Here is an 18496-nt window from a genome sequence, read left to right on the forward strand (position 1 = left end):
TGCACTCCAAGTTCACATCCATATACCTGGCATATCTTCCTTCTTTACTGCTCAGATCAGCCTTGCTGCAAGGTTCCCATGCTTCTACTGTGCCACAAGTTCTCTAGTGCCTGAAACAGCCACAGGCTGCCTTCATATGATAGTGAAGCCACTAATAGCCACGACGCTAACCAATCAACCATTTTAGAGGATAGCCTCAAGGGAGGAAATTGGACCATATTTGGAAGAAATTTACAAGTGGAGGTAAGGCCAGAATGGAATTAACATTGATCCACACACTTCGGAATTAAAAATACCAGTTAAAATATTTAGACTCTTGTCTGAAAGTAACAGTCACTTTGGTTCCCTTGGGTCTTGTGGGCTTAAGAACACATGTGAAGATAATCATTATCTTCCTTACCATCAATCTGACAAATGTTTATTGAGCACTTAATATGTGGGAAGCACTATTCTAAGTGTTTTACATGTATTGACTCATTTAATCTTCACAAAATGCTTAGAAGTAGGCATTAGTATTAACCCCACTTTATGGATGAGGAAACTGAGAGATTAAATAAAGGTGTCAATAATCTCGATCTTGTGCTTACACCTAGAAGGAAAAGCAGGAATGGCAGTACAGGTGGCTTCACAGGAGCTGGAATGGTGTTGTGGGGCCTCTTCATTGGCAGCTCATGGCTTCACGGCCACCTTCTCTGGGCTCTGCCATTTCTGTGATGCTTGGACTTTGAAAACTATGTTAGGCTCCATATTTGAAGAGGAGTGGATAAGGTGACAAGCTTTTTTTTTTTCCTTTGTTAACTTTTTAAATTGAAGGATAACATACATAAAGCCAAGTGCACAAATCATAAGTGTACAGCTCAATGAATTTTTACAAAGTAAACACATCTGTGTAACTACCAGGCAGATAAAGATATATAACAGGAGGCTTTTCTGAGGGCTCTGGAAGTGCTCATTACCATTCTACAGTTCATAGATCATAAGATCATAGAAGGCACTTTTGAAACAATTGGGTCAACATCATCTTTTTGCATAAACGAAGCCCCAGAGTGGTCAGGTGTCATGTACAGGGCCACGCAGTTAGAGAGCATCTGGTTTTCTGTTTTGTTTTGTTTTGTTCTGAAACATCAGGAAGCTTTTATGTAGCTTTACTAAGTCAGTGCCTGTGGGTAAACCATCCCACCTTCCCACTTCTCCTATTTATTTGTTCTACATGCCACATTAACTTTTCTTTTCTTATTTTGTGCTCACTTTATGGTCAAACCATCTTGGACCATGATTTCTCCCAGGATCTCTGCGCCCAATGCACAGAAAGATAGCTCTGCTCTCATTTCGGAGCCAGTGATGGCTGTGGACGAGTGATGCACATCAGCAGAGACCGTGGGGTCAGTGCTCTACCCTTCCATGGAGGGTCCTCTGCCTCCTTTCCCACCCCCATCAGCATTCTGAGAGGTTGGAACTCATTGCATCTAACGTTCTCATGATAGAGATGACTATCTGGCCACCAGGATTCACCTTCCCTTCCATGATGTAGAGCTGTAGCTGGAAAGCAGCTGCCCTGCCGGAGAGTGCATGTCCAGACCCTCGGGGTTGGGGGGGGGGGTGCCGTCTGCTTGCTACCAGTGGAATGTAAATGGAAATACACTTTTCACTTCTGGGCTGAGGTGGTTAAGAAGCCAGTATGCCTTCTGCAGGGTCTCTTTCCCCATTTGGTGACTGTGAGGGCCTAGCTGAAGATGGAGGAGCTGGGGCCCCCAAGGGAAGCTGCAGAAGGCCACCTGCTGAGCAAGATCCCCGGTATAGGACTTGACATTAGTGGAAAATAAACGGCTAGTGGGTTTATCTACTGAGATTCTAGTGTTACTGTAACTAATACAGTTATAGCAGGATGGCAGAGGGGATCACAGCCCTTTCAAAGGCTATTTTTTAAATCATTTCTTGCTTTTTCTAGTTATTGAAAGCCACAGCAACCAGAACTCCTTTGTCTAGGAAGGACAATTCCTAGACATTATATGCAGAAAGATAGGGAACTGATCATTTTTACAAATAAGAAAACATTTTCTAGAGTCATGCACCTTTTTCAAGATTGCTTTTAAGGGGGGCTGGCCCCGTGGCCGAGTGGTTAAGTTCGCGCGCTCCGCTGCAGGCGGCCCAGTGTTTCGTTGGTTCGAATCCTGGGCGCGGACATGGCACTGCTCATCAGACCACGCTGAGGCAGCGTCCCACATGCCACAACTAGAAGAACCCACAACGAAGAATACACAACTATGTACCGGAGGGCTTTGGGGAGAAAAAGAAAAAAATAAAATCTTTAAAAAAAAAAAAAAGATTGCTTTTAAGGATCCCTGAGGCAGTGAGGAAAGACTGGTCTTTGAAGAGCAAGGAAAGCCCTCATTTCAGCTGCTGAGCTTGGCTTGGCACCCCACACCTCCTTATTTGCTAAAACGTTGGACCATCACCCGTATCTGTGATACAGTTTTTATCCACAGAAATGCAAATTTCTCTTTTGGAAAGCTTGTCAATAAAGAAAGTGACCTTTATTCATGGTGTTCTCTGATCTATTTAAATAAGGCAAGTTTTTCTGTAATGGAAACTTAAAAACAAAGGCACACAAAATATGACAAGAGAGCGCCCTTTATAATGCCGGTATCGGAAAAGAGTAAATAATAAACAGCAATGAGGCCACTGTTTTATTAAGAGTTTTCATCTCACTCAGCCACAGTAGGGGCACCAAGAGAATGGCTTCTGACATTAGACTGCCTGACTTCAGATCCTGTTTCTACCATGTAGAAACCAAGTGACCTTGGGCAAGTTGCTTAATTTCTCTATGCCTCAGTATCTCCATCTGTAAAATGGAGACCACCAAATATCTACCTCTTAGTGTTGTGAGAATTAAGTTGTTTAATATAGATAAAGCTGTTTGGAAGAGTGTCTGGCACCTAGGAAACTCTCAATAAATGTCAGCTATTGTTATTACAGTGCTTTGAGGCCCGATTTGTCTGTGGCATATCTGGATTCACGTCATAATAGAAAAAGGAAACCAAAGAATTGCCTTGCTGGGTCAGATCGGGGCTCCTTTCTGTTTCTCCCAAGAATCTCGAAAGGCAGCCCTATGGGGCTAGGCAGTGGGAGGGCTAGGGGTTTCTCTTTCGATGCTAAACCTAAATTGAAATTAGCAGCACACATATTTAAGAAATTTACTAATGTACATTGAGAATTTCAAACACTCTTTGACTTAACTCAATTTCTGGGAATGACTCTAAATACATTCTAATGTATCTTATTTGTTCTAAATACAGAAAGGCCTATAAGGTACAAAGGTGTCATCTCAGAGTGACTTATAATAGCTGGAAATTGGGATTGCTCAAGTTTCCAGTAGGATATAGTTTTTAAAAAAACATGGTAAATCCTGTTGATGAAACGTATACAGAAAAATAGTGATTAGGAAAACTCCAATAACATGGAATATGCTTATGACATAATATCAAGAGGGAAAAAGCCATATTCAAAATCATATCTAAAATGTGAATACAACTATTCACATTTAAATAACTAACTAATTTGAATTCACATTTGAAAAACTAAGAAAAAAAATTATACTAGAAAAGAGACTGGAAACAGGACCTAAGCTGGAGTTTGGTCTTGAGGCCTAGGGGATAGAGAGTAGTGTCTGAGCCAAATCAGTCTCTCATATCAAGAGGCAAAGTCAGGCTATGCCAATGTCCCTGGGATGGCTGACAGCCAAATCCAGAGAGGCCAAGTAAAGCATCAAGTTCAAAGGCTGTAGACCAGGTAAGCTCCTGGATGTGGAGACTGGAGTTAGGGGCCATCAGGAGACAGGAAGGGTCCTGAGAGATGGCCACTAGCAGCTTTCGGGAGTGTGGGGAGAGTTTGGCTGGCTTAAAGGGCCAGTGAGAAGGCAGAGAGAAAGGAAATAACCCTAAATATCAGCACATGTGTGTTTGGGTGATGGGTCCTACTTTTGATGCTCTTTCCTGATTTGTATCTAGTTTTCAAGTTTTCTTTGTTAATCATGTATTAGTTTTATAACGAAAATAAATTTATTCTAGAAAAGCCTATGATGTTCATGTATAGCTAATACCTCTATACATGTACGCTGGAATTGAACAATTAAGTAAATGGATGGCAGATGGTGGGAGCCAGGTTTCTCACTGTTGGAGTGGAAATTTACAGATAAGCAAGGGCAGGAGGCTAGAATGATCCATGTGGTAATGGATTAGTTGGAGACATCAGTATGAACGCACGTTTAGCTTAATATAGATACAGATGGATATATATATATAGAAATATTTGTAGAAATGTATGTATACCTGAGTTAGTATACACACATACATTTCTTTGCTCTGTCAGCTGAGAGGGCTTAAAAGAAATTACACTCCAGGAATGGTGAGCAAATCTAGTGCCCAGGTCCTGGGTTTTGATGCCATTCTCCAATCTAAGGTAGCAGGGATCCTTAGAGAAATGTTCGATTCAAGGCTTGGGGCAGGATATATACAAGATGAACTTGGAGTATCTTGTAGTGCCAGAAATCAGGGAAGTGCTCAAACACACACACACACACATACACACACACTTACACACACACACACTGATAGGAGCATATCAAGTGGTCACAGGAGCCAACTGAACGAGCTCCCAATGGCCAAAGCTGGAACAATGTGAGCAACAAAATCTATAAAGTAGTATTGGATTATAGCCCAAAGTATAAAAGAAATGTCCCTGAGTCCCTACTGATATAAACAAATTATTGAATATCTTAATAAATGGAGGAGAAGAGACAAATCTCTTATGCAGAAGAATTCCAAATAAATGATGTAGCTGCTCAGTCTTGAGGAGGGGGCGCATTACTCCAGTCCTCAGGTGTGGGCCGTGCGTACAGACTTCCTCCCAAAGAGGACAGTGTGGAAAGGGGGAAAAGAGGGGCTTTGCAGTGGAGAGACCTGACAAACACTACCTCAGCCAGGTGACCAAGGTCAACAGCAACAGTGAGAAGTCATGTTGACAGCACGTGTCATTGACAGGATATGATGAGAAGGGCACTTCGCCTCTGTGGTCTTCCTCCCCAAAACCCATAACCCCAGTCTCATCATGAGGAAAATCATCAGAAAAATCCCAATTGTGGAACAGTCTACAAAATACTGACCAGTACTCCTCAAAACTGCCAAGGTCATCAAATACAAAGAAAGTCTGAGAAACTGTCACCGACTAGAGGAGCCCAAGGAGACATGACAACTAAATGTAATGTGGTACCCTGATATTGGGAAAAAGGGCGTTAAGTAAAAGCTAAGGAAATCTAAATAAACTATGGACTTTAGTTGACAATAATGTATTGATATTGGTTCATTAATGGTAATGAATGTATCACACTAAATAAGGCGTCAATAATAGGTGAAACTGAGTGCAGGAGGGAGGTATATGGAAGATCTTTGTATTATCTGCTCAACTTTTCTGTAAATCTAAAACCATCCTAAAAAATAAAGTACAAACGATTCTCATTATTCGTAGTAGTTATGTCTATAAAGTCTCTGCAAACACTGAATTGGTGAATATTGAGCCATTAGCCCTAACTGTGAGCCTCTGGTCACAGCATTTTGGGATCAGTACATAACCTTGTTTTATGTGTGTTTCTGTTTATAGATACCTTAATATATATTGCTGATTCATTAATATTGAATTCATGGCGAATAGCACTCTAATTCATGCCTGAACAAAGCTTATCTGACACACGTATTTTCTCCGTAAGGCACATCTCAGCCTTCTTGCACTTAGGAACACTAGACAGCGCTTCAGCACTGTGCTTGGGGGCCATTTTAAACAGCAAAATCACCAACAAGGGCACAAAAATGTGAAAAATGTGGCACTAAACAGACCACCAAAAGGACACCTGTTTATAGTATATGAGAGTTGGAACAAGAAGGCAGGGCACGACCTTCTTCATCCCCAGCTGAGAACGTGCACTTAGACAACTCAAAGTTTTCACCCTATGCACATGCCATGTTCATGGATGACCACAAAAGCGCCATAAAAATGACTACAAAAGTATTGATTTGGGTATTACAAATAAATTTTAGCAAGTAGGTGAATTCACAAATATGGACTCTGTGAATAGTAAAGATCAACTGTATATTAATTTTTAAAAACCCATGAATATGTTCCTCAATAGCCTAAGTTCTCTCCATAACCAGCCATAGACCTCTCATTTTTGAATGTGTCTAACTCTCTAAGATTTATTTATCTGTCTAGCCATCCCTAGTGGTCTAGTGATTAAGATTCGATGCTTTCACTGCTGAGGCCTCGGTTCGTTTCTCAGTCAGGGGCCACACCACCCGTCTGTCAGTTGTCATACAGTGGTGGCTTCATGTTGCTGTGACACTGAAAGCTATGCCACTGGTATTTCAAATACCAGCAGGGTCACCCACGGTGGACAGGTTTCAGTGGAGCTTCCAGACTAAGGCAGACTAGGAAGAAGGACCTGGCCACCCACTTCTGAAAAACTTGGCCAGGGAAACTCTATGAATAGCAGCAGAGCATTTCTGATATAGCGCTGGAAGGGGTGAGGACGGCACAAAGAGACTGCGCAGAGCTCCACTCTGCTGTACACAGGGTCACCAGGAGTCAGAATTGACTCAACAGCACTAATAACAAAGTCCAAATGGAGACGTGCAATAAAGGTTCACGCTAGATTGTGAAGATTTAGTACAAAAAAGAATGTAAACTATCTCTTTGGTAATTTTTATATTGATTGCTTAAAATATATTATTAAAATTGATTTCACCTGTTTCTTTTTACTTTTACAATGTGGCTACCAGAAAATCTCAAATTACACGTGTGGCTTCCATTTTATTTCTATTGGACAGCGCCAACCTATATCATCTCTGGGGAAAATGAATTCCCTCATAATATTTGTAGCATGAAGAAAGACATAGGACTATAGAATCATTTTATCCTTAGAGAAACCATTCAATCCCCTCCTTTTAGGGTGCTCAGACTCAGACAGGTGAAGTGTCTTGTCCAACTTCACACAGCCAGTTGCTGGCAGAGCAGGACTCAGACCCCAGTACCCTGTCTTCTGGTCCAACCTCTTTCCCCTTGATCTTCTCCCCTGGATGTCCTCACCCTGCCAATAAATAAAACCAAACAGCCTAGATAATCCTTTAAGAGAAAAACAACATTGGCTATTCCTGAACTGAAAGTGACCATGTCATAAAATCTTGCTAGATTTCTATAAGTAGGGCTGCTGGATTTAGCAAATAAAAATACAGGATGCTCTGTTAAAATTTTCGTTTCAGATAAACAAGGAATAATATTTAAGTACATACCAAACATGGGACATGCTTATACTTAAACATTATTCCTTGCTTATCTGAAATCCACATTTAACTGGGTGTCCTGTATCTATTAGTATAAGTATATCACATTTAGTAGTTGGGACATACTTACACTGAAGAATTATTTCCTGTTTACGTGAAAGATAAATATAACTGAGCATCCCATGTTTTTAGTATCAGTACATCCCATGCAATATTTTGGGACATACTGATACTAAAAAAGTATTTGTTGTTTATCTGAAATGCACGTTTAACTGGTGGGCTGTATTTAATCCGGAAACTCTACTGTAAAGCCTTTGAGGAAAGAACATTTTTGCTGATTTCTCCCAGGCACTTAGGCACTTATTTTTCTGTGTTCCTCCAAGGAAGAGCCCAACCTAGTGAGTCATTCAGTGGCTCCGTAATAAACAAGGGAATCTCCAGGCTTGCCTTCCCATCTGCAGGCTGTCTCGGCTGTCAATGCTATCTTTCTAAACAGCCAACTTACCCGGGAATCAAGCCGCAGATCTCAACTATCCCTCCCAACCTTTATAATCAATTTGAGTTGGGCAAGATGCCAGCCTTAAAAAAAATGCACAGAACCAACTCTTGTAGCTATGGAGATAAGAGGGAGGGAAAACCCAAGGAAACAGACAACCTTTACTTTTCTTTACAGAAGCTCTTCTAAACATAACAGGCGACAATTGGTACAAACGTGCCAGCCATTTCCCGGACGTGTATACATATCAGAGAGCAAGGCAAGAGTGAATCAGATTTTACATTTTATGATTTTGCTTTCCTTCATTACTATTACGTTGGGACATCCTAAGGGGGTGATGGAAGTGGTCCATCCAAGGTACAGGCGAAAAAGGGGGTACAGGTAATACGGGGTTCATTGCCTGTAGAAAATTTAAAAACAATAATGAAACTGACTAAAGTTGTTCTGCTTTTTATTACTCCATGTTCTGGCAGTTCTAAACAATGTCGTTAATAAAATACTCCTCCCAGTGCAACTGACCCTCTCCCCAGACCCTCAGAAGTTCTGATTTTGAGCAAGGCCATCAACCATTTTTTAAAAACCCTGATTTATGCAGTTTTCCTTTTTTGTTGTTTTTGGGGATGGTCTGTAGGAGGCGGAAAGGAGGAGAGAAGAGCTAGACGGGGATGCTTAAGCCATCAAAACAGCAAGAGCCAAGAGTTTCCATGAATGGGGATTTCCCTCTCATGCACATATAGAGTGTGTCTGGAGGTTCCCAAGGGTGTAAAGGCAATATTACAGTAAAAGGAGCAGTGGAATAGGAGCCAGCTTACCTGGGTTCAAGATATGGCTCTGTATCTGCGTAGATATATGACTAAGGACTAAAGATATGGCCTCTCTGAGCGTCAGTTTCCTCCCCTGTCAACTAGATACTCAACCATACCCCTACTTGTCTACTTCACTTGCTTGTCTTGTGCAACTAAGAGATAAAACATATAAAAGAAAGTTCTTTACAAACTGGAAGATGCTTTACCGATGTAATTCACTGTATTCGTTTTAACAGAGACCAAAATAATAGCAGCTTAAACAAGATAGAGGATCCAGTTCTCTGTCAGGTAAAAGTCCAAGGTGGTAGACGGTTGATGGAGGTGGGGTGACTTTGTTTCCCAAGGTCATCCAAGGACCCAGGTCCCTTCTGTCTTATTGCTCCATCATCCTAACATGTGTTTTCCTTATCTTCAAGACTGAAACTGAACCACCACCCACCACAACCTCATTCTTACCCACAAGGGGAAAAGAATAAGTGGAAGATGAGCAGTTTCCTCTAAGAGCATGACCCAGACGGTACACACTTCACTTCTGCTTTCTTACTGGTTAAAACTGAGTTGCATGGTCTCATACTGCTGCCATGGAGGCTGAGAAACAGAGTCTCCAGCTGAGCAGCCATATGTCCAACCAAAGCCTGAAGGTTCTCTTGCTAAAAGTTGAGAATGGATATGGTGTGATCATATGCACCAGTTATTGTCATTATTTTTCAAGCTAATGAATAAAAGGTTGTTTGTCATTTTATTGCTCTGAGCGATGAGACAAGGTGAAAAGTCCCATCTTTCCACTGTGCCTGATGAATTTTAGATATATATCAATGTAAATTATCCTAGTTTAAATGGAGAATGAATTCCTAGAGCAGGGGGTTTCAAAGCACTATCATCTGGGGCCTGTGTGTGACTGTTCTCCCAGGAGAACTTGTCAGTGTGAATTTGGACATAGCTTATAATTATAGCCCTGTGCCTCTCGAGGACCAAGCCCAAATCCCAGGAGGAACATGGAATTTAGACCACCTTGGCACTGTACTGACCCTATGCAGCGAGCTCATAACTGAGAAAGTGGTACATCATCTGGTTAGTGCCTTATCATCCTTGAGGCCTTGTGTCACTGCCTCCATAATTAAACACAGACCATTAGCTATAACCCACTGCACCCACATCAATTATGCCAGTTTGGATAACAGCTGCAGAAACCTTCCTTTCCTGTCTTCTGCCTCTCTGGAAATAATCCTGGTCGTATCACACAGGTGTAGTTAGAACTGCCTTCGCTTTTATAAGATGTCAAATTAGCTAAGCTGCTATGCCATGATGAAACAGAAGCTTTGTTCTTCCATACACTGATTAAAAGGCAATTTAACCTCTTCCAAAGGTGGTCTAGCCAATCCCCGGTAGTATTGACATTGTATTAATAAGAAATTGCTCTCCAGGGTGATAAATTAGCGCTCTGAGACTAGTATGCAAACCCATCTTCACTGGATGGCCCAGACTTAAAGAGCAAACTTGGTAGTTTCATCACCCTCTGCCCCCCCCTCAATTAAATCTGCATGGGCTCATGCACCGTATCTGAAATCCTGGAGCTGTGCTAATTAAAATGCACACTTGTCGCCTCCGCAGTAATGCAAGCTGTCCCAGCTTGCTGGTTTCTTCTGTGTGCTAGGCTAAGTTGACTGTGGCTCAGCCCTGATAGGGCTGTTTAATCTACCTCGTTTCTTAGAGATAAGAAATTCAGTTTACCATGAGAAAGGAGAGAACTAACCAAGCCAAAGGGTCTCAGAATGTGGGAGGAGCCTGAGCGTTCAGTTAATCTAACGCTTTCGTTTTACATATGAGGAAACTGAGGCCCAGGGAAATGAAATATCTTGGTCAAAGTTGCAGGAAGCTGAAGCAGCTGAGGTGGACTGGAATCCATTTTCTCTGACAATGAGGTCACTGTTTTTTACCCTCCTTGACACATCGTACCAAACTGACTACTACCTATACACTAGTTGCCCCCTCATCTGGAGAGCCTCATTCTACCACCTCAGTTTTCTTCTCAGGTGAAGGAAGCAGTCATCTTGCTTGAGAATATGAACCTGACTTCTAGGGTAGCAGACATAAATCTCCATGCACAAACTCAGGTGAGCAAGGAACACTGCATCTCTTTATCTATAAAGCAACCAGCCCCATCGTATCAGGTGGGAAATTCAATCCCAGACATTCTTGGGTGCTCTCCTCCACTCTTCTGGGTGTGCCAAGGTTCTGGGTCTCAGGTAGTACTAAGACATCAGGGTGACCCTCTGGACCTCAGGCAAATCTAGAGGTATCATTGCAATGTCACAGACCCAACCAATAGCATCCCTTCAGCTCCCTAGGCTCCTGGTTCTTGGCTGGCTGGCTGGGAACCTAGACCTTGGTTCTTCTTCCCTCAGCTCTGTTGTCTGAAATTTGCCTCCTCTCTCGGTCCTGTCAGGATGAAAAATGTAGGGAGCTGTGGCTCTTCAGAGTCTCAGACTTATTTCTTCCATCCTAAGCCAGAGGAATTTCTTTTTAGTCTTAGAGAAATCTTTGTTTTCCTCAAAAGTATTCTCTCTCTTGCCTCACAATCTAGGACACCATTACAATTCCCTGGAGGTATTGAGGCTTTTGTAAACAAAAGCCAGGAAGGGAAATGTTTTGTAGGTAACTTCTTTGTCCAGCCCCAAACCTCCACCATGACAAGAAAGCAGAGTTGGGAAAGAAAGGGAAAAATGCAAGGAGGGAAAATATAAATTACCTCTCAAAAAATTTTTACTGCACAGGGTAATTTAAAGTTCCATGAAAGGATGAACAACCCAAATTTCCAGTTCAGTTTTTCTGGGAGAAAGAATGCTGGGGGAAATTGTCCCAACTTCATCTTGAAAGAAGCATGAAAACCGTGAAGTCATTTCTTTGTAATGCGAGAGGGCACTAAGTGACCTCAAAGTGCAGCAATGACTACACTAGTTTTCTGGTCTTCCTCACCACTTGATTGTTCCTTAACTCCTTGCCACCTGGCTACAGATGCCACCACTCTTCAAAAAGACTCTTTGGAGGGTCCCCACCGACCTATTTGTCCAGTCCAGTGGCAGATTCTATCTCTTCATTCTCTTTGACCTTCTTCTCCCTGCAACTTTCCTCTTTGGGATGGTTGGTCACACTGGATCTTACTGGTTTATCCTCCACCTTTCTTACCACACCCTCTTTTATTCCTTTACTGTCCTTTCTTCCTTTTCTTTATACTAATTGAAGGCATTCTCTAGAGAACTGATCTTAACCACCTTCTTTTCTATCTCTGTTCGATCTTCCTCCTTGATTAACCTACTCCTACAACTTTTATTGTCTTTAAATCTACGTCTCTAGCATCACTTAATTTCTTGAATTCTAGACTGAAAATTCCAACTGTCTTTGGTTGTTTCCCACTCAATGTGCTACCAGTACCTCAAACTTCCCATGTTCAAAACCAACTCATCTTTCTTCCCTAAACTAGCTTCTCTTTGTGACTTCCTTGCTTCATTAAAGCATCACCATTCTTCCAAACTTTGGATCCATCTTTTACTCCTCCACTCCATTGTCCTTACATCCAATACTGTTTAAATCTCAATAGATTTTACCTCCTCAAATAGAATATTCCAGGTATTATATGATAAGTACATAATAAAGTGGGACAATTCATTTGCAAACCGTGTTTCCATTAATGCCATATAACATTAAATTAACCATGGCTATCATTTTGGCCTTTATTCTTCCATAATTTCTTCTACACAAATATGTATTTTTACATAAAAAGGATCACCTGGTTTTGGAACTTTTTTGTCACTTGTTATATCACAAACACTTTCCTATGCCATTAAATTTTCTTTTATATAGTAACTCTCAAATTTTAAGTGTATATCAGATTTATCTGAGGGTGCTTATTAAAAATGTATTTCTCTAGACCCTTCCCCAGAGATGCTCATTCAGTATTCTGGGGAGGGTCTAGGAACTTGTCTGTTTAACCAGTACCCTAGAAAATTCTAATGCATAAGGTTTTCAGATCCCAGTTTGAAAAACACTCTTGGTACAGCACGATTTTTAAGGATTGCCTCATTTTCTTTTGTTTATGTTTACCATAATTTAGTTACCAATACCCACTGACATACATTTAGGCTGCTATCCAATTTTGTAATAGTATTTTACTTCTGCACTGACTTTATCTCAAGGCTCTCTCTTTACCATTCCCTCTAGCTACCCACACATAAAATTTTTCTTTTAGAATAAATTCCTAGAAGTAGAATTTCTGAGACGAAAGCATATGCAAAATTGTAAGCTATATATATAGTAATATGTCATTATATAATTATTTATAATAATATAATATACAACAAAAATTAATGTATTAATTACATGATATACAATGTAATAATATATAACATATATTGATTTGCATATGTTCAAAGGGCTTTATTTGGACCTTTGTACAAGATTTACTTTTATCTATGTTAACTTCATCTGGTTATATTTCACCCATTGCTTTAAGGGTCGTGATATTTTTGTATCCCTACTCTCCATTAAAAGTATTTGTTATTTTTTTAATCTCCTGCATATCTGATACGTGACTTCTATACTTTCATCTATATTATGGATGAGAAATCGTGAATGAGATAAGATTGAGAAATGCCTTACTGCTCCACCATAAACCTATATTACTTAACACTCTTGCTCGCTCTTGAAACATTAATAACTTAATTTTAATAGTGATTAGCTTATGATTCTCCATTTCATCTCGAAGGTTGTAGGGACAGAACTTACCACATGTTTGCTGAAGTTCACATCTACTGCCATCTACCTCTTGGCTCTGATCCACCAATCAAAAGAGAAAAATAGGTGTATTCGTTTTCTATATTCACGTTAATGCTGTTTAACACAGATTCATAATGCTGCAGTGGCATACAACATAAGGCATGTGATCAAAATGTATATCTGAGGGTGGACTGTGGGCTCTGTCCATCTCAGCAGGGTGAAATAGTTGATGGCCCCTCTGGTGGGGGAGGGAGAGAAAAGGGAGAGGAAACAGAAGGCAGGGTGCAGAGGGCTCACAGCAAAGGGAAAAGGCTGGGAGGTGAGAGAGGGAGAGGAGCAGAGGAGGAATGTAGGTTGCCTGGTAGTGTTAATCATGATAGCAATAATAGTAATAATCTCTAGCATCAATCAAATTTATTGTGTCCAGCACTCTGCTAAATGCTTCACATGGATGGACTCATCTATTCTCCTAACAACTCTGAAAGGTGAGTACTATCATTATCTCCATTTTGCAGATTGAGAAACTGAGGCACAGAGGGGCTAAGAAGCATGCCCAACACCACAAAGTTATTAAGTGGCATAACCAGGATTTGAACCAGGCCATCTGATGCCCCCTCCTAAGCATGCAAACTGCTCACCACAGTGTGTATCATGTGCCACATTGTTACTACATTCTAGCTACTATTATTATTGGTGTGCACGTGTGTACACACACACACACACATACCCCACGGCCAGGAAGTGAATAGCCATTGCCTTTGTGATATGTGCATAAATAAGTCAGCCTTGGGAGTCTCTCCTTGTGCTTATTTGGAAACAGTATTTTGAGGACATGAACCTTTGAGTGGTGCCCGTACTTACGGTGACCAGCTTGTCTCAGTTTTCCTGGGACTTCCCCAGCTTTGGCACTGCAAGTCCCGTGTCGAGGGAAACCCCTCCTTCCTCGGCAAACCAGGACAGTTGATCACACTACCCATACTAGTCTCAAGAATCAACTGTATGTTTTGTTATTTCTTCCCACTGAATACACAAGGGGGCATTGTAACCATTCAGTCATGCATTCCTCAAACATTTATTGAGCGCCTAATCAGAGCTATGATTGCTGCCCAGGAACCTAGCACCGAGGATGGGGTAGGGCGACAGGAAAGTGAGCAACCTTCCATAATCCGCCATCAGAAAGAGGAAAATATGTATTTAAATGAACAAACACTTACACTGCACTGACTATGTGCCAAGCACTGTAATGAACACTTTACATTTTAACTCGTTTAATCCTCATAAATACCCTATGGCATAGTTACGACTATTATCATCCCCATTGTAAAGAAATGGAGGCACAGAGAGGTTAAATACCTCACCCATCACACAGATGGTAAGTGGCACAAAGCAGAATTTGAACCCAGGCAGGCCTTTATTGCTCCGGTGTCCATGCCTTTAACTGTTCTGCTGTGCTGGGGGAAAAGGACCTGAACACTATCAAGAACGCTGCGTGGTCTCAGCCTCTCTTTCTGGCTCTGCTGAGGGGTTTTGCCCTAGCCCAGTGGTTCTCAGCCCGGAGTGCACATTAAAATCACCTGGGGAGTTTAACAAATGATACAGATTCCCCAGGGCCCCACTTGCAGAGATTTTTGATTTAACTGAGCCACTTTGACCAGGACATTAAGATTTTTAAAAGCTGCCCACAAGGATCTAATGTGTAAGCTGAGTCTGAGAACTGAGGTGGCTAGACCCTCCCCTCCAGCAAGATGGGCTACCTGAGTCCTCTAATCCAGTGCTTCTCAAATGCTAATATGCATCTCAATCAGCTAACCAGCTCCCAGGGGATGCTGATGCTGCTGGTTCATGAACCACACTTGGAGTAGGAAGGATTTTGAGCTAAAGTGTGGTCCTTAGACCAGAAGCCTCTGGCATTTCCTGCTTGTTAGAAACGCAGACCCTCGGGCTCCACCTCAGACCTAGGGAGTCAGAATCTGCATTTTAAAGCACATTTGAGTTTGAGACGTTCTGCTCAAATCCTGAGCTCCCCACAGGTGCCAGGAACGGGTTTCAGATGTGCCAAGGTATGGCCTCTGCTTGGCTCTTAGGAACTTGGATGATGACCTGTAGGGTCCAGCTGCAAGCAGCCTGCCTCATTGACCCCATGTGTATGCAAATATCCTAAGTTTCACTGCTGCCCGCAATGGAGAAAAGGTGAGCAGTCCTACTCTAACTGAGTCTTGCTGACCATTTCCTCACACCCCCAGCAAGCCTTTGCTCACACTCTTTCTCCCATCGGGATGGCCTTTGATGGGCCTTACCCAATTTCTGAAGGTCAAGCTCATGTCCTAATTCCTCCTCTGTGGAACCATTCCCATATCCATGTGGCCATTTCACACCAACAGCCTTTTTTTTTTTTCACATAACAAACACATAATAGCATTCCCTGTATGTCAGGCACTGTTCTAAGCCCTTAATATTATTCATTCATTTGATCTCCATTGTACAGGTCAGGAAAACTAGGGCACAGAGAAGTGGGATAAGTGGCTCAAGATCACACAGCTTGTAAGTGGCAGTGTCAAGATTCAAACCAAGTAATCTGGCTTCAGAATCACTACAATGAACCACAATACAAAGATTCTTCTCACTGGTGTGGGACTTAGAGAAGAATTTGCAAACAATGCAGGGTGCAGACAGTGAGAGAAGCTGTCTTAGTTTCCCGTGGCTGCCGCAACAAAGTATTGCAAACTGGGTGGCTTAAATCAATCGAAATGTATTCTTTCACAGCTCTGGAGGCCCCAAGTTCAAGCTCACATTCTTGGCAGAGTCATGCTCCCTCTGAAGGTTCTAGTGAAGGATCCTTCTTTCCCTCTTCCTGGCTTCTGGGGGTAGCCAGTAATTCTTGGGGTTCCCTGGTTGTAGATGCATCACCCCAATCTCTGCCTCTGTCATCACATGACCTGTCTTCTCTGTGTGTCTCTGTGTCCTCTCCTCTACTTATAAGGACACCAGTCGTTGCATTAGGGCCCACCCTAATCCGGTACGGCTTCATCTGAAGGAATTACATCTGCAGAGACCTTGTTTCTAAATAAGGCCTCATTCCAAGGTTCCAGGTGGACATGAATTTGAGGTGGGGATGAGGGACCGGACACTATTCAACCCAGTGCAGAAGAACACAGAGATTGTTTCTGGGCAGAAAGTGTCCCTTACAAATGCTCAGCTACTCACTCTTTCAAAATGCTGCTGAGGCCTTAGGACCTGTGACTGATGCCCTCCACATTCATCTGAGGAAGAACCCACGGGACAACTGTAAGTTTTGGTCAACAGACTGCAATATCTTCAGTGCCAAAATGACATCATTTTCCAATTCTGCCCAGTGTTCAACATCTGATAGTATTTGCAGGTTCTCCCTAGGCCAAATCAATCAGATTGATTTTATGTGTCCAAGGTACAATAAAACCGCCACTTTTGAAGATTTTGCAGTGGCAGGTGCAAAGGTGAAATGTTCACTCTTCAAGTGGCCACGCATTATCTAGGCTGGCATGTAACGGTGAAGCAGCCTACAGTATTCTGTTGTGATCTTTTGGGAGAACTAGTTGGACATCAGAGCTTCTCTGTGAAATATCCATGCCCTCTTTATGACAAGCTAAGAAGAAATCTTGTCACCACCACTCCAGGGCCACAGCATGGATATTCCAAGCCCAGACCAACTCAAGCAATGTGCAGAGGAAAGTTCCAACTCCAGGAAAAGAACCGCAGAGGGTGGTATCCCCATGCTGCCTACCTCACCACATAAGTGCAGAAATCCTAGAGAGGAAATAGACGCCGCCATCGCTCCAGGCACTCGGGCTGACTCTGGGTTTTGAGTGAGTCAGTATTAGAGCAGTTGGGTGCCAGAATAAAAGCAGAAGCTCTAATACTGATCAAACAAGTGAAGAACTAGGGAATGGAAGTGACGAAAAGGTGATCAAGGAGGAAAAAAATGATCTTGTGGACTCTACATCCTTAAGGAATGGCACTGATGCAGAAGTCGCTTCTGAGGATGAGTGGTAGTGTTACTGAGTGCAAGAAATTAAACTCTCCAAATAAGAGATGTTTCTGTTGCTGGGCCCTGAGGAAAAACTAGTATTCAAGACTGTTCTAGGTTAACCCATTATCTCTTCATTCCTCTTATCACTGTCACACCTGAAAAGAAGGAAAGTGAAGGAATTGATGTCCTTTATTGCCAAAGAGCCATTTTGGCTCCAGTTGTTACAGCCAAAGATCTATAAGGAAAGAAAGAAAGAAAGAAAACCCCAAATTTCTTGATCCATGCAGCTCAGCAGAATTCTTGGATTTGCCTCACAGTTCTGAAAGGCAGAGACCATCTGAAGCGGGGGAGAACAATCAGATGGCCTTTCAGAGCAGAGACCAGATACGGAAAATATGGAGGACTGGCAGAAATCTCTTGAAGCTGCGTAGCATATGTGAGAAGAGACCATGAGATGGGAATATTATTCATGGAAGAACAGGCCACCTTGTCACTTGTTTCCACTGCGCCAGAAGATTAAAGCCTGGGGCTTCATGCCCTCTTTGCAAGAAGATTCAGTTGCTTATTAAGGTTTTTATGGCCTAGCTGAATCAGCGAGTTGCAGGGAAATGATAAGCAGGGCCAGGTCAGGGATAAAACCATCAGGACTGAGCATGTCCACTCCGTGTGACCCACTGCATCCATCTTTTGATTCATGCAAACGTCTGTGTGCTGGGGCATTTTTCCTTCTAAACTCATATGGAATTTGAGAGCAATTCTTTAAAATTAGATTATCAATTTGGGGACTCCATTTACATGAAAAGTTACTTTAAGCACTACATTCTTCCTCTAAAAAAGAAGTTCTTGGAGGAAACAATTACAAAGACAAACAGGAAAATACATTCATTCACCAAATTATCTAAAGATTAACCTTTCCCCATCAATTTTACTCCCCACCCTTCTCATCTATTCTGTTGGAGAATGTTCTTAGGCATAAAAATCCAAGGTGGCTATGAGAAAAACACTAAAGCTAACAATGAAAAAACAAAGAATGTGACATGTTATTGATCACTTTACCTTACAGTCAAGCTGCGTGGTTCTGAGAAAC

The 18496-nt window shown here is 42.0% G+C and overlaps 1 pseudogene; it reads left to right on the plus strand.

Annotated features, from left to right (window-relative positions):
• Nucleotides 1–16729: 16729 nt before the first annotated feature.
• LOC100057275 (protein Mdm4-like) lies at nt 16730–17994 on the plus strand (annotated as a pseudogene).
• Nucleotides 17995–18496: the final 502 nt, after the last annotated feature.

The sequence above is a fragment of the Equus caballus genome, chromosome X, assembly GCF_041296265.1.
Source record: "Equus caballus isolate H_3958 breed thoroughbred chromosome X, TB-T2T, whole genome shotgun sequence".
Classification (NCBI taxonomy): Eukaryota; Metazoa; Chordata; class Mammalia; order Perissodactyla; family Equidae; genus Equus; species Equus caballus.